The sequence below is a fragment of the Oncorhynchus kisutch genome, linkage group LG29, assembly GCF_002021735.2.
Source record: "Oncorhynchus kisutch isolate 150728-3 linkage group LG29, Okis_V2, whole genome shotgun sequence".
Lineage (NCBI taxonomy): Eukaryota > Metazoa > Chordata > Actinopteri > Salmoniformes > Salmonidae > Oncorhynchus > Oncorhynchus kisutch.
Window position 1 is genome coordinate 21,450,269 of NC_034202.2, and position 20,797 is coordinate 21,471,065.

The 20,797-nt window shown below is 43.4% G+C and overlaps 1 pseudogene; it reads left to right on the plus strand.

Annotated features, from left to right (window-relative positions):
- The first annotated feature begins 3,867 nt into the window (after positions 1-3,867).
- On the plus strand, positions 3,868-18,095 carry LOC109873603 (uncharacterized; annotated as a pseudogene).
- Positions 18,096-20,797: the final 2,702 nt, after the last annotated feature.

A 20,797-nucleotide genomic window follows, 5' to 3' on the forward strand; every position in this document is an offset into this window, starting at 1 on the left:
TATTGGTATATTGTAATTATAATCTGAAAATGGTATGTACCCTTCAGTATATCAGTTCACCAAATTCAAGGAGTATAATCAGTCCACTCTGGCCTACTTGGAGTAGACTATGAGTGTCTGCATAATTTACAATGGCAAGAAGACCAAGACGAATGGATGAAAACTGGATGAAAACAACTCAGGTGGTGGGGAAGAAATGAATCATCTCTGATGATTATTATTTTGATTCCAAGCCTCAGCCTGAATAACCTATACCTCCTAGACCTAAGTGTAAAAAAGGCAGAACGGTGTGCACTGAGCAGGTGTTAGCACCATTACCAAATCAAACAGTGAGACAAGAGAGAGGAAGTGAAGACACCACTTACATAGAACATGCCGATGACAATGCTACGGGCTGATTATCAGCACAAAATGGCATCACTGAGAGAGCAGGCCCTACATCTCAAGCAAAAAAGAACATCAGCAACGCACTCACCAGCATTAGTTGTTTATGTGACATGGACATATTACAGCATTGTAATATGCTGTAATATGTGGCTAAGGCGCACATGAAGCAAGGAGACACTTTCTGGGTTAAAGATGTTTAGGCTACTGACGTTGTCATCATTTGACCGTGTGTCTTACTGACCATGTAGCTTGGTGGTTGAGGTATTTTCTTTATTTTGTCAATATTAAATAAGCTGTTACCCTGTCCCAACACATACACTTTATATTTCATAATTGTAACAAAGGCACTCCATTAATAAAATTGATTTAACATAAGAATGTTTGAGATTTGTTGCTTTTTTGTTTGTTCTTACATATAGCCCACAGCAAGGGTCTCCAACAGGTCAATCGTGAGCTACTAGCAGCTGGCAGCCCACCTATGAGTAGCTCGCCAAACAATTCTGAAAGCACATGCAATTTCACATTTCCTCGTAAAACTGTCATAAACAAATTTTACAAGACAAAGTAAGCTCCCAGCTACTATCTAATCAACACAACATTGACATTATCCCACTCCTGGTTAGCCACTATTGGCTTCAAAAGCCTAAAGTAACACAATATTGCCCGTCTGTCTGTGTAGTGTGCACTTTTGTCTATCAATCCGTGTGTAGCCAGTTGATGTGATAACTGTCTTGTGGGTTGACAGAAATAGACTATATATAAGAAAGTATATGGACACCACTTCAAATTAGAACATTTTAATCGAGCATACGGCCATCTCCATAGACAAACATTGGCAGTAGAATGGCCTTACTGAAGAGCTCAGTGACTTTCAACGTGGCACTGTCATACGATGCCACTTTTCCAACAAGTCAGTTAGTCAAATTTCTGCCCTGCTAGTCAACTGTAAGGGGTGTTATTGTGAAGTGGCAACGTCTAGGCACAACATTTGGCTCAGCTGCAAAGTGTTACAGTATGCTCACAAGCTCACAGAACGGGACCATTGAGTGCTGAAACACGTAGCGTGTAAAAATCGTCTCTCCTCAATAGCAAAGCTGATATCACATCACTTTCTGTTGAACGCGTAATGAGGTAGAGCTCAGTTTGTTAGCTGCCTAGCTGCTAGCTAGCTGCCTATCAAGCTAGCAGGGTTTTCTTGAGGGCTTGAATGCAGCCTGTGACGTTGTTAGCCATTGTAGCTAGGACCCCAGATTGTCCTGAGCTTGTGGCAGTCTAGGTCCCTGCTGTATGTTGTTGTTTTCAAACTGCTCTGTGACCTACCCTGTCTGGAACTGCGATGAGTAACAGCTACGTTGCTACCATGACAAAGACCAAAACCAGAGGATGTACCATTGAGGACAGTGGTGTCTCTCTATCACAGGTGAAGTATCTTTAAATTAACACAAATAGTTCTACAAGCAGTTGTTACAACAACGAGAAAATATAGTCAAGTGTTGTCCAAATACTGGTGTAGTCAACTAATAAAATAATGGACTGTAACGACGTTCGTCTGTAGAAGCGGACCAAAATGCAACGTGGTGGTTACTCATGTTCTTTAATGAAAAAATGAACTATATATGAAATAACTTAAATATACAAAACAACAAACGGAACGTGAAAACCTATACAGCCTATCTTGTGACAACAAACACAGAGACAGGAACAATCACCCACAAACACACAGTGAAACCCAGGCTACCTAAATATGGTTCCCAATCAGAGACAACGATAATCACCTGACTCTGATTGAGAACCGCCTCAGGCAGCCATAGACTATGCTAGACACCCCACAAAACCCCAAGACAAAAACGCACCACAAAAACCCATGTCACACCCTGGCCTGACCAAATAAATGAAGACAAACATAATATACTACGACCAAGGCGTGACAGAACCCCCCCTAAGGTGCGGACTCCCGGACGCACATCAAAACAATAGGGAGGGTCCGGGTGGGCGTCTGTCCATGGTGGCGGCTCCGGCGCGGGACGTGGACCCCACTCTATCAATGTCTTAGTTCCTCCCCCTCGCGTCCTAGGATAGTCTACCCTCGCCGCCGACCATGGCCTAGTAGTCCTCACCCAGAACCCCACTGGACTGAGGGGCAGCTCGGGACTGAGGGGCAGCTCGGGACTGAGGGGCAGCTCGGGACTGAGGGGCAGCTCGGGACTGAGGAGTAGCTCGGGACTGAGGGGAAGCTCGGGACTGAGGGGAACCCCAGCACTGAGAGGAAGCCCAGCACTGAGAGGAAGCTCAGGCAGGTAGTTGGATCCGGCAGATCCTGGCTGGCTGGCGGATCTGGAAGAGTCTGGTTGACTGGCGGATCTGGAAGAGTCTGGTTGACTGGCAGATCTGGAAGAGTCTGGTTGACTGGCAGATCTGGAAGAGTCTGGCTGACTGGCAGATCTGGAAGAGTCTGGCTGACTGGCAGATCTGGAAGAGTCTGGCTGACTGGCAGACCTGGAAGAGTCTGGCTGACTGGCAGATCTGGAAGAGTCTGGCTGACTGGCGGATCCTGGCAGACTGACGGATCTGGCTGCTCCATGCTGACTGGCGGCTCTGGCTGGTCCATGTAGACTGACAGCTCTGGCGGCTCCTTGCAGACTGGCAGCTCCTTGCAGACTGGCAGCTCCGTGCAGACTGGCAGCTCTGGCAGCTCTGTGCAGACTGGCAGCTCTGGCTGCTCCATGCAGACTGACAGCTCCTTGCAGACTGACAGCTCAGGCTGCTCCATGCAGGCTGGCAGCTCTGGCTGCGCTGAACAGGCAGGAGACCACAGCAGCCACCAGCCAGAGCCGCTGTAGAGGAGGAAGGCTCTGGCAGCGCTGAACATGCGGGAGACTCCGGCAGCGCAAGAGAGGAGGAAGGCTCTGGCTGCGCTAAACAGGCGGGAGACTCCAGCAGCGCTGTAGAGGAGGAAGGCTCTGGCTGCGCTGAACAGGCGGGAGACTCCAGCAGCGCAGGAGAGGAGGAAGGCTCTGGCTGCGCTGAACAGGCGGGAGGCTCAGGCAGCGCAGGAGAGGAGGAAGGCTCTGGCTGCGCTAAACAGGCGGGATACTCCAGCAGCGCTAAACAGGTGGGGGACTCCGACAGCACTGGAGAGGAGAAACGCTCTGGCAGCGCTGAACAGGCGAGGCGCACTGAAGGCCTGGTGCGTGGTGCTGGCACTGGTGGTACTGGGCCGAGGACACGCACAGGAAGCCTGGTGCGGGGTGCTGCCACCGGAGGACTGGTGTGTGAAGGTGGCACAGGATGGACCGGACCGTGAAGGCGTACTGGAGAGCCTGAGAGCAGGACTGGCACAGGACGTGCAAGGGTCAGCTCGATGAGTTCAAACAGGAGAACGAAGTTGACAGCAATGTGTAAGTCATTGAGAGAGGACATCAGTTCTGTATATGAATCCATGACAACAATTATATTTAGGGACATTCAAGGTGGAACAACATGGTTGACCACAAGACGATTGAGGTGGAGCACGCCCGCAGAACTAGAAAACTCACCACCGGCCCAGGTGACAGGCCCAGGCCGATAGTGGTCAAGGACATGGTAGTTGTTCTGGAAAGAGCCACGGACTTGAGATGAATGTATACCTTCCTCCTGAAGCTGTGCGCCAGAAGAGGAAAGAACTTATCACAGCCATGAAAGCTGCCAGAGTGCGTGGGGACATTGCTTACACCCGCTATGACAGGCTCAAAAGCCTGGAAGGGATGAGAGAGCCAAGTCTATGGGTTCGTAGCTTCAACCCTGCAGCACACACACACCAACTGATTAATTGACAGCTGAAAGTATATTTCTTTCTCTAGCTATTCTTGCTCTTTTCCATATTATGTCTATCTCTGATAAGCTACCCAGGAAATGGCGGGAAAATAGCCCATATTGATATATGTTTCCTTAGAAATAAGGTTAATGAAATCAATAACTTGCTAACATCAGATACCATTCATATATTGGCTATTTCTGAGAATCACTCAGATAATTCCTTTGATGATACACCAGTAGCAATACAAGGATATAACATCTATAGAAGAGACAGGACTGATTATGGGGGAGGTGTTGCTGTATATATTCAGAGCCGTATCCCTGTAATGCTTAGAGAAGATCTTATGTCAAGTGTTATTGAAGTGTTGTGGTTGCAGGTTGACTTGGCACATCTAAAGCCTTTTCTTTTGGGGTGTTCCTATAAGGCCACCAAGTGCTAACACACAGTATCTAAATAATTAGTGTGAAATGCTTGATAGTATATGTAATGTAAACAGAGAGGTCTACTTTCTTGGGGACCTGAATATTGACCAGTTTCTATCAAGCTGTCTGCTCAAGAGGAAGGTTCTCACTGTAACCAGTGCCAGCAATCTGGTTCAAGTTATTAATCAACCTACAGTACAAGGGTGTTTACAACCACTACAGGAACAAGATCATCCACATGTTAAGGCTCTATGGGTTGAGGACGAATTGAAAAACTGTATGGTTGAAAGAGATGGGGGCAAAGAAGTGGCTAATAAGTCTGGCTGTGAGGACAGGTGCTGGGAGACGAGAAGCAAGTGCAGGAAGTGAATATTTAATAAATAACAGACATAAAACAAAACATGGACATTGTCTGGACAAGGGAAACATAACGACATTAATGCTGACACGGGAATCAAACTGAGGAATAGACAGGTATAGAGGAGGCAGTCGATAAAGTGATGGAGTTCAGGTGAGTCAAATGAAGCACTGATGCACGTAACAATGGTGACAGGTGTGCGTAATGATGGGCAGCCTGGCGCCCTCGAGCGCCAGAGAGGGGGAGCAGGTGCGGGTCGTGACATTGACTGGCTGAAATTATGTGACTAAACTCAACAAAAATAATAAACTGTATTATGAAGCCAAGATCACTGATATAAAGAATGATGGAAAAAAATATTGAGTACATTAAATTAAATGATTGGCAAAAAGACAAATTCAACTCAATATTTCATCCAATCAGATGGCTTATTCATCACAAAACAATTTGATGTTGCCAATTATTTTAATGATTACTTAATTGGCAAAGTGGGCAAACTTAGGCAGGAAATGCCAACAACGAGTAGTGAGCCATCCTACTCATGCATGAAAAAACAAATAATGAAAGAAAAGCATTGCAAGTTGGAATTTTGTAAAGTTAGTGTGGAAGAGGTGGAAAAAGTATTGTTTTCGATCAATAATGACAAATCACCTGGCAACTTAGATGGAAAGCTACTGAGAATGGTAGCTGACTCTATGGCCACTCCTATCTGTCATATCTTTAATCTGAGCCTAGAGGAAAGTCTTTGTCCTCAGGCCTGGAGGGAAGCCAAAGTCATTTCGCTACCCAAGAGTGGTAAAGTGGCCTTTACTGGTTCTAACAGCAGACGTATAAGCTTGCTGCCAGCTCTTAGCAAACTGTTGCAAAAATGTGTTAAACCAAATACAATGCTATTTCTCTGTAAACAAATGAACAACAGACTTTCAGCATGCTTATAGAGAGGGGCACTCAACATGTATTGTGCTGACACAAATGACTGACGATTGGTTGAAATAAATTGATAACAAGAAGATTGTGGGAGCTGTACTGTTAGATTTCAGTGTAGCCTTTGATATTATTGAACATAACGTTGTTGAGAAAACATATGTGTTATGGCTTTTCAACCTCTGCCATATAGCGGATTCAGAGCTATCCATCTAACACAACTCAGACGTTTTTCTTTAATGGAAGCTTCTCTAATGTCAAACATGTAAAGTGTTGTGTACCGAAGGCAGCTCTCTTAGCCATCAAATCTGTTCTATTTTTACCAATGACCTGCCACTGGCATTAAACAAAGCATGTGTGTTCGTGTATGCTGATGATTCAACCATATACCCATCAGCAACCACAGCTAATGAAGTCACTGAAAGCCTTAACAAAGAGTAACAGTCTGTTTTGGAATGGGTGGCCAGTAATAAACTGGTCCTGAACATCTCTAAAACTAAGAGCATTGTAGTTGGTACAAATCATTCCCTAGGTTCAAGACCTCATCAGAATCTGGTAATGAATGGTGTGGCTGTTGAACAGGTTGAGGAGACTAAATTACTTAGTGGCCCATAACAGAGTGGCCCGTTTTGCTCGTCATTGTAATCAGAGGGCTAATATAAATGCTATGCATGCCAGTCTCTCTAGGGTAAGAGTTGAGGAGACACTGACTGCATCACATCTTCTTTTTATAAGATACATTAATGTGTTGAAAATTTCAAATTGTTTGCATAGTCAACTTACACACAGCTCTGATACATACACTTACCCCATCAGACATGCCACCAGGGGTCTTTTCACAGTAAAATCCAGAACAAATTCAAGAAAGCATCCTGTATTATATAGAGCCATTATTGCATGGAACTCCATTCCATCTCATATTGTTCAAATTAACAGCAAACCTGGTTTAAAAAAACAGATAAAGCAACACCTCACGGCACAATGCCTCTCCCCTATTTGACCTAAAGAGTTTGTGTGTGTGTATTGATATGTAGGCTACATGTACCTTTTTTAAATTGATGTTGTTCTGTCCTTGAGCTGTTCTTGTCTATTAATGTTCTGTGTTATGTCATGTTTGATGTTTTGTGTGGACCCCAGGAAGAGTAGCTGATGCTTTCGCAACAGCTAATGGGGATCCTAATGAAATACCAAATACTCACTACCGAGTTCCAAACTGCCTCTGGAAGCAACGTCAGCACAAGATCTGTTCTACGGGAGGTTAATGAAAATGGGTTTCCATGGCAGCCACACACAAGCCTAAGATCACTATGTGTAATGCCAAGCATCAGCTGGAGTGGTGTAAAGCTTGCCGCATTGGACTCTGGAGCAGTGGAAATGTTCTCTGGAATGATAAATCATGCTTCACCATCTGACAGTCCGACAGACAAATCTGGGTTTGGCGGATGCCAGGATAACGCTCCCTGCCCCTATGCATACTACCAACTGTAAGGTTTAGTGGAGGAGGAAAAATTGTCTGGAGCTGATTTTCATGCTTTGAGCTAGGCCCCTTAGTTCCAGCGAAGGAAAATCTTAATGCTACAGCATACAATGACATTCTAGACAATTCTGTGCTTCCGAGTTTGTGGCAACAGTTTGGGGAAAGCCCTCTCCTGTTTCAGCATGGCAATGCCCCCGTGATGAAGCACAGTCCATACAGAAATGGTTTGTCAAAATTAGTGAGGAGGAACTTGACTGGTCTGCACAGAACCCTGACCTCAACCCCATCAAATACCTTTGGGATGAATTGGAACGGTGACTGCAAGCCAGGCCTAATCGCCCAACATCAGTGCTTGACCTCACTAATGCTGTTGTGGCTGAATGGAAGCAAGTCCCACATCAATGTTCTAACATCTAGTGGAAAGCATTCCCAGAATAGTGGCAGCAAAAGGGGGACCAACTCCATATTTACTGCCCATGATTTTGGAATGAGATTGTAATCAGAGGGCTAATATAAATGCTATGCATGCCAGTCTCTCTAGGGTAAGAGTTGAGGAGACACTGACTGCATCACATCTTCTTTTTATAAGATACATTAATGTGTTGAAAATTTCAAATTGTTTGCATAGTCAACTTACACACAGCTCTGATACATACACTTACCCCATCAGACATGCCACCAGGGGTCTTTTCACAGTAAAATCCAGAACAAATTCAAGAAAGCATCCTGTATTATATAGAGCCATTATTGCATGGAACTCCATTCCATCTCATATTGTTCAAATTAACAGCAAACCTGGTTTAAAAAACAGATAAAGCAACACCTCACGGCACAATGCCTCTCCCCTATTTGACCTAAAGAGTTTGTGTGTGTGTATTGATATGTAGGCTACATGTACCTTTTTTAAATTGATGTTGTTCTGTCCTTGAGCTGTTCTTGTCTATTAATGTTCTGTGTTATGTCATGTTTGATGTTTTGTGTGGACCCCAGGAAGAGTAGCTGATGCTTTCGCAACAGCTAATGGGGATCCTAATGAAATACCAAATACTCACTACCGAGTTCCAAACTGCCTCTGGAAGCAACGTCAGCACAAGATCTGTTCTACGGGAGGTTAATGAAAATGGGTTTCCATGGCAGCCACACACAAGCCTAAGATCACTATGTGTAATGCCAAGCATCAGCTGGAGTGGTGTAAAGCTTGCCGCATTGGACTCTGGAGCAGTGGAAATGTTCTCTGGAATGATAAATCATGCTTCACCATCTGACAGTCCGACAGACAAATCTGGGTTTGGCGGATGCCAGGATAACGCTCCCTGCCCCTATGCATACTACCAACTGTAAGGTTTAGTGGAGGAGGAAAAATTGTCTGGAGCTGATTTTCATGCTTTGAGCTAGGCCCCTTAGTTCCAGCGAAGGAAAATCTTAATGCTACAGCATACAATGACATTCTAGACAATTCTGTGCTTCCGAGTTTGTGGCAACAGTTTGGGGAAAGCCCTCTCCTGTTTCAGCATGGCAATGCCCCCGTGATCAAGCACAGTCCATACAGAAATGGTTTGTCAAAATTGGTGAGGAGGAACTTGACTGGTCTGCACAGAACCCTGACCTCAACCCCATCAAATACCTTTGGGATGAATTGGAACGGTGACTGCAAGCCAGGCCTAATCGCCCAACATCAGTGCTTGACCTCACTAATGCTGTTGTGGCTGAATGGAAGCAAGTCCCACATCAATGTTCTAACATCTAGTGGAAAGCATTCCCAGAATAGTGGCAGCAAAAGGGGGACCAACTCCATATTTACTGCCCATGATTTTGGAATGAGATGTTCAATGAGCAGGTGTCCAAATACTTTTGGTCATGTAGTGTACTTTCCCCAAAACCTTCTCAATTAAATGTTAGTACAGAACCATTGCTAGACAGGCACATTAGATGGCATATTCCTCACTCACTAGATGCACAATAAGAGGGCCAGATGCACAATTCTTTTATCTGTTAGTTTTCTTCCAGACCAAAAACATGTGTCTTCAGATGTGATTTGAGCATTGGGCTGGACTCAGAACATACAATTCTGTTGTTTCTCTATGAACAATTGTCATTTTCAGAGTAAAAAAATATATATTTTAAAGGGACCCCTTAGAGTTGTTTATTAATCATTATTTTACCAGGTATATTGACAGAAAACCAACTAGGTCTCACAGTCTCACATCAGAATTAGACGTTCATCCATGTTTCTCAAACATCAAATTTCGAAGTTGTTGCAAGCGTCAACTTTTTAAGTGTTGAATATTACGCATTAACTCAGCAATTATAAGGTTAGGGTTAAATGTAGGCATTAACTGTGAAATCTTAAGGTTATGCATTAACTTAAGATGGTTGGGGATTGAAACTAAAATCTCAAACAACTTTCTACGACTGGAGTAAAACTTGCAACCTTTAGTATTGTAGGCAGATGCTTACATCCAGCTGCCATCCCTATCCACAATGCTGTAGAAAAACTGAAACCGACTTGAAGGTAACAGCGCTCACAATTGCCCCTAGTGGCGATTTCCACATCATCTTCTGATGTCCTCAAATATGGATGGATGTCGAATACTTACTTGTATCATGGGTGAGCTGGCTTCAGAAAACATAGTGCATGACTTTCTGTTGTACACTAAGGGCCTGGGGAAGAGTTGCAGTGGGGAGGAGAATAATGTGCCTATTTGAAAGCTATAATTGTTTTTATTAGCTTCTTTATTTTAATGGTACAGAAAAAATGTTATTCTATCAATGAATTTCATCCCGTATAGTTTTTTTTAGGTTGTGGGTTCGATTCCCATGGGGGACCAGTACAAAAAAAAGCATAAAGTACAAAAGATTGATGCGCTCACCTACTGTAAGTTGCTCTGTATAAGAGGGTCTGCTAAATAACTAAAATAAATACAAAATCCACCTTCTATCAATTTTTTGCAGTCGCATGCGCCGAATACAACCTTATAGTGAAATGCTTACTTACGAGCCCCTAATCAACAATGCAGTTAAAAAAACAGAGATACAAATACAGAATAAGAGATAAAAGTAACAAGTAATTAAAGAGCAGCAGTGAAATAATAATCGCGAGACTATTTACAGGGGGGTACCGATACAAAATCAATGTGCGGGGGCACCGGTTATTTGAGGCACTATGTAAATGTAGGTGGAGTTATTAAAGTGACTATGCATAGATGACAACAGAGAGTAGCAGTGGTGTAAAGAGGGGGTGAGAGGGGGTGAGAGGGGGGCGATGTAAATAGTCTGGATGTTCAGGAGTCTTATGGCTTTGAGGGTAGAAGCTGTTCAGAAGCCTCTTGGACCTAGAGCCCGGTACCGCTTGCCGTGTGGTAGCAGCGAGAACAGGGTGGCTAGCGTTTCTGACAATTTTTACGGCCTTCCTCTGACACCACCTGGTATAGAGATCCTGAATGGCAGGAAGCTTGGCCCCAGTGATGTACTGGGCCGTTCGCACTACCCTCTGTAGTGCCTTGTGGTCGGAGGCCAAGCAGTTGCCATACCAGGCAGTGATTCAGGATGCTCTCGATGGTGCAGCTGAAGAACCTTTTTAGGATCTTTCGACCCATGCCAAATCTTTTCATTCTCTTGAGGAGGAATAGGTTTTGTCGTGCCCTCTTGGTGCAGCTGAGGAGGAATAGGTTTTGTTGTGCCCTCTTGGGGAAGCTGAAGAACCTTTTTAGGATCTTTCGACCCATGCCAAATCTTTTCATTCTCTTGAGGAGGAATAGGTTTTGTCATGCCCTCTTCACTCTAAATTCCAAGACCTTGGGAAAATACTTTCCGCCTTAATCCTCCAACTCCTCCCTCTCTGTGGATGACTTCGTCAACCACTTTGAAAAACTGGACAACACCCGCTCCTCATTCATTTAGTCCACTGGTCCCACTCACACAGAACTACCCTACGCCTTGACCTTTTTCTCCCCTCTCTTTCTTTCCAAATGAAATCCTGCGACTAGTGACGTCCAGTTGCCTGACAACCTGCCCCCTTGACCTCATCCCCTCTTCCCTTCTCCAGACTATCTCTGGAGACTTTCTCCCATTCCCCATTTCCATCATCTACTCATCCCTGACCACTGGCTGCGTCCCAGAGTTGCTCCCATCCTCAAGGAACCAACACTTATGCCTCTGATGTCAAAAACTACAGATCTTTCTTTTCTTCGCTAAACACTTGTGTGCTGTCTCTGACCAACTCTCTTCTCATTTCCCTCAGAACGACCTTCATGACCCTAACCAGTCAGGCTTCAAGGTCACTCAACCTAGACTGCTCTCTGTGTCATGGAGGCACTCCACGCTGCCAAAGCTGACTGTCTCTCTCTCCTCTGTTCTCCTCCTCCTAGAGCTATCCGCTGCATTTGTGAACCATCAGATCCTCTTCTCCACCCTCTCAGGAAGGGCTTGAAATTTAAGGCTGTCCCGTCATCTTGCTACGATAAAAATATGTCTGGGACGGTTAAAAACAGATGTGTGACAGTTGCGGGACAATAGGCCAGAAAAATATAAAATGCATACAACAGTGGTTCCACACTAAAATGTTTAAACACAAAGATGAGGCTGATGAAACAGAACACAACATTACAAGAGCAGCAATGTGTTCACTCATCTTGGCAATATGACTGTTCCAAAATGCTATTACAGGAGAAAACCACTCTCAAACACTCACTTGATGCGAGCGTTTTTAATTATGCGACAGTGATGGATATACAGCCTAATGGTAGAAACTTTGGAAGAGGGAATATCTGAAGATGCAACAATATGATTCTGACTTTGGACAGTAGAAGAGGAAATGCTGGTTTCAATGTCATGTCAGGAAATGTTTGCTTTTTTTGTCTGCATGTTATTAAAAGTAAGATGGGCTACGTAAAATGGTTTCAAACAATGATTTGGCTGGCTAGGCATCGCATATGTAATTATTTTAGTTATGGATGTAATGAACACAAGGGGAGACAGAGAGCTGGTGTCAAGCACAGGGCGCAGCAGGTGTTTCTTACAAAGGACCGCAGGAGGAGGGAGTCCAGGGGCAGGCAGGTAGAAGGGTCCAGGGGCAGGCAGGTAGAAGGGTCCAGGGGCAGGCAGGTAGAAGGGTCCAGGGGCAGGCAGGTCATACACATGGTCCAAAAGGGCAACAGTACAGGCATGGAAAAGGCTAGTAATGTAGTCCGGGGGGATCAGGCAATAGGTAGATAACAGGAAATCAGGCAGTGAATAGGCAAAAGGCGTCATTAGTGAGGCAGGCAAAAACTATCATACATGAGTAATCACGGGAAAAACAGCGCTCTGAAAGACTTGTATAATAAAACAAACAATACCTCACAGTGATGGGGTGCAAAGAACTGAACTAAACAGTGTGTGGTAATAACATACAGGTGTGTGAACAGGTGATTGGGATCTGGAGTGTGAGCTGCATTCAGGGGATAGGTGTTTGAGGGTGTGAGTTGGAAGCAGACGTTACAATGGAAATGTATAATATTAGAATATCATTCCAATGTTGGGCAAATAGGTCTATTAGAATGCACATTTTACTCTCTCTCAGGCTGTCTGCGGGCCCGCTGGCCTGGAGCTGAGGTTTAATGTGCCTGGAGTTGCTGTGGCATTTGCATTGTCTGTAGGCTATGGCTAACTACTATGGCATTCTAAAGAATATGGTTTATCTCCCTGATCTGAACCAAATGCACACTGTTAAATGTGCAAAGTATTTCTGTATCGCACTGCAACATTGCCTGACTGGGGTTTGTGCATGCACACGTGAAGAGCTGGGTGACATATTCATTTTTAGAAGCGCTGCGTACAGGCATAAACGTGTGTTTAATTTACTTGAAATGGAAGTCTACTGAAGTGAGACTTTGTCCTTGTGTTCTTTGGCTATTTACATTGTTTTGTGCACAAGCTAGATTGTTTTCAATGTTTGAGTTTCAACTGCTGGGGATGAGAAGCAATGTGAATACTAGTCAGACTCAATCTCACAGGTACAAACATGACTCAAGTCGCAATACCACGATAATCTCCAACCCTTAAAGGGGCAGGTGAATATTTTTGTCTCTGTGATATTTGTGACCTAGATTCAGTCTTATGTAGCAAAAACTTGAATTTCTGTTTTTTACATTGGATAAAAGTAGAGACTCAGAGCTACAAAATGGTATCATACACTGCATTTGAGGAATGATGGGAAAGTATTTCTGCTTAGAAACTTGATAAACTTGTGTTTTGGTGCGAGAGCTCTTCATCTACACCCATTCAGCATCGTTCTCACCCTCTATATCTTTAGTCCCACCCATCTTCTTGGTGTGTAAGAATACTTTACGCTCTGGCCAGGGATAACATGAAAACAGCCTAACTATCTGTGCTGCAACAATTTCTTTATGCTTTTTTGCCAACGTTTACTGACACCGGCCATATTCAACGGGTGTTGTACACATTAGCTTAGACATGTAGCTAGCTAGACTATCTTACCCGTGCACATCATCATGCATGATAAACGCATCTCCCTGTCACGGATTCATGCCACAAATGCCCTTAGTTTGAAGACAATTCAGAAACCGGTGTTTTCCCATCTCTTTAGCTATCATACTCTAATTCCACTGATTTCAAAACTCAATCCTCCAGAAAGTGGACAGCCACACTTATTTTTTAATATTTTTTAAATATTTTTTGATATTTTTAAATGCGTTCGACAGGATTACCAACACAGACTGACCAGCTCAAATAGACAAAGCCTTCTGTATGGCAGACCAATCCGAACTCATGGCTTGGCATGTCCAGCCCACTCATTATCTCAGCCTATCATGGCTAGTGGGAAGGTTGCTGGCTTTTTATGTGGCTCGTAATTTAACAATTGTATTCATATTTACAGATGGCATACAAGTTTATATTAAGGTACATGAAAGTTCATGTTCAAGAAGGCATTTCTGCCAAAATATGCTGTGAAGTTGTGACTTGCGACATACGCCTAGTTTCCTGAATCGGGTCACATTTCAGTTAAAAGACTCAGGTCAAAAAATGTAATTAAACAACATAACACGTTACTGTTTACTAGTAATACTTTTATTTATTTTTGAGAAACATTAAAAAGCATGCTCATCAGTTTTTGTAGTTTGTAGTTGGTGTAATTTTAGTAGAAAACAATATTTGATCTGGTAAAAAAATCTGAATGGCTGGTAGATTTTGAAATTTACCTGGCACAGTGGCTGGTGTACCAACAAATACATTTTAGGCACTGGCCGTTAGCAGGTGGTGTTACTTAAAAAGGTCAAGGCGACCATTCTTCACTGACTGAAGAGGGAGGGTGAAGCTGAGAAAGTGAAGGCTGGTGAACACACACACACACACACACACACACATTCTTTATTGTATATTGTTGTGTTATGTTGTTTCATGTGGCTACTGGTGTTGGAATGTAATGTGTTCATTCAGTAACCAGTTCCCAAAAGCATTGTTCTCTCTTAGATATAGAATACTAGTCAAAAACATGGATACACCTACTCATTTAAGGGTTTTTCTTTATTTGTACTATTTTCCACATTGTAGAAGAATAGTGAAGACATCAACACTATGAAATAACACATATGGAATCATATACTAACCAGTGTTAAACAAATAAAAATATATTTTAGATTCTTCAAAGTAGCCACCCTTTGCCTTGATGACAGCTTTGCACACCCTTGGCATTCTCTCTACCAGATTCACCTGGAATGCTTTTCCAACAAATGCTGAGCACGTGTTGGCCTCTTTTCCTTCACTCTGTTGTCCAACTCATCTTAAACCATCTCAGTTGGGTTGAGGTCTGGTGATTGTGGAGGCCAAGTCATCTGATGCAGCACTCCACCAATCTCCTTGGTCATTGTCCTGTTGAAAAACAAATGATAGTCACACTAAGGGCAAACCAGATGGAATGATGTATGAAAGTGGCGCCGGAAGAGATGGCTGCCGTTTTACATAATGTTTCTGCCACCATTGCTTATGACTGAAAAGAGCTCCTGGATATCCGGGCAGCATTTACACACCTCGTACTGGACAAAGATGTTTTCTTTAACTAGTCGGACGTGAAGGATTTACTTCAGACACCCGACAAGGCCCAAATCCCTGTCATTCGATGCACTTATACCAGGCGGTGTCAGAGGAAGGTCATAAAAATTGTCAAAGAATCCAGCCACCCTAGTCATAGACTATTCTCTCTGCTACCGCACGGCAAGCGGTACCGGAGGGCCAAGTCTAGGTCCAAAAGGCTTCCTTCCCCAGCTTCTTCTCCCAAGCCATAAGACTCCTGAACAGCTAATCAAATGGATATGCAGACTATTTGCATTATCCCCCCCACACCCCTTCTTTTACACTGCTGCTACTCTCTGTTTATTATCTATGCATAGTCACTTTAACTCTAGCTACATGTACATATTACAACAATTACCTCAACTAACTTGTGCCCCCGCACATTGACTCTGTTACCGTTACCCCTTGTATATTGCCTTGTTACTGTTATTTTACTTATCTATTTTCTAATAAACACTTATTTTTCTTAAAACTGCATTGTTGGTTAAGGGCTTGTAAGTAAGTATTTCATGATAACGTCTACACCGCTTGTATAAAGCACATGTGACAAATACAATTTGATGGCGTATTGCTGCAGAATTCTGTGGTAGCCATGCTGGTTAAGTGTGCCTTGAAATGTAAATAAATCACTGACAGTGTCACCAGTAAAGAATCCCCATACCATCACACCTCCTTCTCCATGCTTCACAGTAGGAACCACACATGAGGAGATCATTCGTTCACCTAATCTGCTTTTTGGGTTGGAACCAAAAATGTCCGTTGCTCATGTTTCTTGGCCCAAGCAAGTCTCTTCTTCATAATGGTGTTCTTTATTAGTGGTTTCTTTGCAGTAATTCGACCATGAAGGCCTGATTCACACAGTCTCATCTGAACAGTTGATGTTGAGATGTGTCTGTTACTTGAACTCTGTGAAGCATTTATTTGGCTGCAATCAGAGGTGCAGTTAAGTCTAAGGAACTTATCCTCTACAGCAGAGGTATCTCTCGATCTTCCTTTCCTGTGGAGGTCCTCATGAGAGCAAGTTTCATCATAACTCTTGATAGTTTTTGCGACTGCATTTTAAGAAACTTTCAAAGTTCTTGAAATGTTCCGTATTGACTGACCTTCATGTCTTACAGTAATGATGGACTGTTGTTTCTCTTTGCTTTTTTGAGCTGTTCTTGCCATAATATGGACTTGGTCTTTTACCAGATAGGGCTATTTTCTGTATACCCCCCTACCTTGTCACAACAAAACTGATTGGCTCAAACGCATCAAGAAGGAAAGAGATTTCACAAATTAACTTTTAACAAGGCGCACCTGTTAATTGAAATGCATTCCAGGTGACTACCTCATGAAGCTGGTTTAGAGAATGCCAAGAGTGTGCAAAGCTGTCATCAAGGCAAAGGGTGGCTACTTTTAAGAATCTCAAATATAAAATACATTTTGATTTGCTTAACATTTTTTTGGTTACTATAATTCCACGTGTTATTTCATAGTTTTTAACTCTTCACTATTATTCTACAATGTAGAAAATAGTACAAATAAAGAAAAACCCTTGAATGAGTAGGTGTGTCCAAACTTTTGACTGGTACTGTATATACATGTGGTTAGCATGTTACATTTTTTTAATAAAAAAAATATTTTATTCAATAGACTGTCTGTATCTGTGTCCGAAATACACCAATACTTTAAAAGCACTGAAAATGATCTAGACTCCTGGATTGCATCCTACTTGGCAGGTCACTCCTATCATGTGGTGTGGAGAGGATCTGTGTCTGCACCACGTGATCTCACTACTGGTGTCCCCAGGGCTTGGGTCCAGACCCTCTCCTCTTTTCTCTATACACCAAGTAACTTGGCTCCGTCATAACCTCTCATGGTCTCTCCTTGCTATGCAGATGACACTCAACTACTTCTCTCATTCTCTCCTTCTGACACCCAGATGGCGACGTGCATCTCTGCATGCCTGGAAGATAACTCAGCTTGGACGTTGGTCCACCACCTGAAGCTCAACTTCCACAAGATAGAACTGCTCTTCCTCCCAGGGAAGGCCTGCCCGCTCCAAGACCTCTCCATCACAGTCTACAACTCCACAGTGTCCAACTCCCAGAGTATAAAGAATATTGGGGTGACCCTGGACAACACCCTGTTGTTCTCAGTGACTTGCTCCTGCAGGTTCATGCTCTACAACATCTGTAGAGTATGATCTTTCCTCACCCAGGAAAAGGCTCAGGTCCTAATCCAGGCACTCGTCATATCCCGTCTGGACTATTGCAACTCTCTGTTGGCTGGGCTCCCTGCTTGTGCCATCAAACACCTACAACTTATCTAGAATGCCGCAGCCCATCTGGTGTTCATCCTTCCCAAGTTCTCCCATGTCATGTGCTCCTCCACACACTCCACTGGCTTCCAGCCGAAGCTTGCATCCACTACAAGACCATGGTGCTTGCCTATGGAGTCGCAAGTGGAACTGTCCTTCTCTAACTTCAGGCTATGCTCAAACCCTACATACCAACCCGAGCATTCAATTCTGCCACCACTGGTCTCTTGGCCATCCCACCACTATGGGAGGTTAGTTCCCGCTCAGCCCAGTCAAAGCTCTTCTCTGTCCTGGCACCCCAATGGTGGAACCAGCTTCCCCCTGATGCTAGGACAGCAGAGTCCCTGCCCATCTACTGAAAAATTCTTTTTAAAGTATCTTAAATAAGACATCTCAGTCTTACCCCCCCCTGTCTTTTCCTACTAGCACTGACTTTGCCGATTACTTCCTTATTAAGGAAAAATGTACTTACTATAACTATTATACTGTATGTGGTTGTCTCACCTAACTATCTTAGACTATCAGCGGCGACATCATCATGATGATTCAAAATGCTGATGCGTGATGTTGTGGCTGGTGACACTGACTCTTCAAAGACTGCTGACATGCAAAACATTTTTGGACAGTATCAACAGTGGACAAATTAAAAGATTGTTTTTGAGTAGATATTGATGTTGATGTAGATGTTGAGGAATGCACTAACTGTAAGTCTCTCTGGATAAGAGCATCTGCTAAATGAATGCTCCGGATAAGAGCACTAAAATGACTCAAATGTAAATGTCAGCAATCTGTAGTCAGCCTAATCCGGCATACATTACTATAATACCACCCAACCTTAAGTAGTTAAATAAAGTTGAACCTAAATAAAAAAACTAGCCCGCTGTATGAAATATATATAAATCCTCCTGAATCATGCCTGGGTGAGTGCATGTGGGAGTGCGTGTGTGCATATGGTATGTGTGAGAGAGAGAGAAAGTGAGAGGAGGGGGGCAGGGAGAAAGAGGCAGAGTGAGTGGATGGGGCAGAAAAATATATGGACAGTGAGGGATAGTGAGAAGCAGAGAGAAAAACAGAAAGAGGTGGGAGGAGGCCCTACTCTGTCCAGTGTGAGTTGGTGGGGATTGATCATTCCATGGAGTAGTGCACTCACCCCAAAACGATAGCCTGACTTCAAGGCTAACATTGAAGGAACTCCCCCTGCACAGTGTATATTCAACCAGGCCATACTGCAGCTATTACAAGACAGCACTGGTTGCTCTTGGGCAGAGGGATGAACTGGCTTGACAATAACAACTGAGTGCTCAGCCATTCCTTGATTCTTTATGTTCACTTATCCATTTATTTAGTCATATATCCTCTCAACAATCAATCAACAATCAATTTGTACAAACGGCTAATCAAGGCATACTCTATATTTTAGGAGGGCAGGAAAGATTCGATGGAAAGTGCTCCTTGAATTTCACAGCTCACAAGACGATGTGCACCTGCCTTGCTGCTCTCAGCCTGGAGTGCTTATCACTGTGTTTCTCTCTCTCATACACACACGTGCACCCACGCATGCAAGCACATGTAAGTACGCATGTACACACACACATCTTCCCTCTACACAGGTCAAAGCTCTACGGAAGGTGGGCTCACTCTGTGGGATCTTTATGTGACTCTGAAGTGTCGTGAAACCGACACACCCCCTCATCGGAGCCCAGGATTTGATATGCTATTATTATGATTACACTGTGAATGCTTTTTGGGTAAATCCAATGATTCTTACCCAACGGAGCAGAGTATATCTGCACTGTTGGCATATGACGTCTTCCAATGATGTTCTCCCCTCACTGTCATCCTTCGTCAGGTGATCTCATCATCTAATTGTGCATGACGTGGCCACAGAACAAGCTCCTCTCCAATAGCCAACCTTTTCTTTATCATTCCCTATCAACGTAAGGAGATTAATTGTGCTGTACAGTATATAGTCTGTGTTTATTGCCCTTGCATGTTTAAATTGCTGTCAGTCAAGAGGTAATGCAGTGGGACGATCTGTATTTGTCATTCGGTGTGTGTCGTTTGTGTCTGTGTAGGTGTATGCATGTGTAGGGGTGTATGTGGGTGTATTCTATTTGTTATTCTGATAGGTTGACACAGTGGGGCTACTTAATGAATATGTGAGAGATGCCTGCAAAAATCTCTGTATCATTTACAGAACTACTGTCTTTGACAGGAAATACGGGAGTTTATTGGGAAGTGTGTTGAACTTTGACTGTTTTCATGTCTTCTTGTTTGATTACAGACTGGGGTTGTTCTGCTCATGTGTCTGTGTGCCTGTGTCTGACAAACTATTTAACTATTTAACTCTAAATAATGTTGGTCTACCCTGTCGTTTGTTGCCACGTAATAAAATACATATTATTCATACATACTGGGTTTTTTTCTGGAGCTCTTTGGATAATAAATATAATTCACTTTTACTAACAACTTGACAATGTGCTCAACTTCTAAATCTATATTTTCACTGTTTGTCCTTCAATTATCTTCCTTTTTGCCTACTCTACTCTGATTGTCAGTAAAGGTTTTGGTTGGTTCTAATAACAACAAAAAGCCCTATTATTGTCGTGAGGTTTACATCATCTAGGATTTTGGGATCCCATCACACAAATCTCTCAAGATGTATTTTCATTGAGTACACTGACCATCCATATTTATTCCATATGTTTACCTCTGGCTTCTGCTTTGAAAACAGCTGAGGCAGTAGTAGGTCTATGGGGGATTGCTGTTTCTCAAGGTCATTCACCCTCTGGCAGCCATTACCCTGGTCTGCATCATCCTCCCTAGAGACAGCCATGGACCATGCCACATGGAGAGAGCTGTGTTCCCAAACAACCAAATGTTTCCAATCTAATTTAAAGAAGACACTTGTCTGATAACTGAGCCAGTATGAGCCAATCAGTAGTGCTTGTATCATTGGGTATCACATTCCCAAAACCGCTCTTCTGTGTGATTGGAATTCGAAAGCATCTTGTAAACATATTTGTCTGTCAGTGTGTTTAGTTTTTTGTTGTTTAATCAT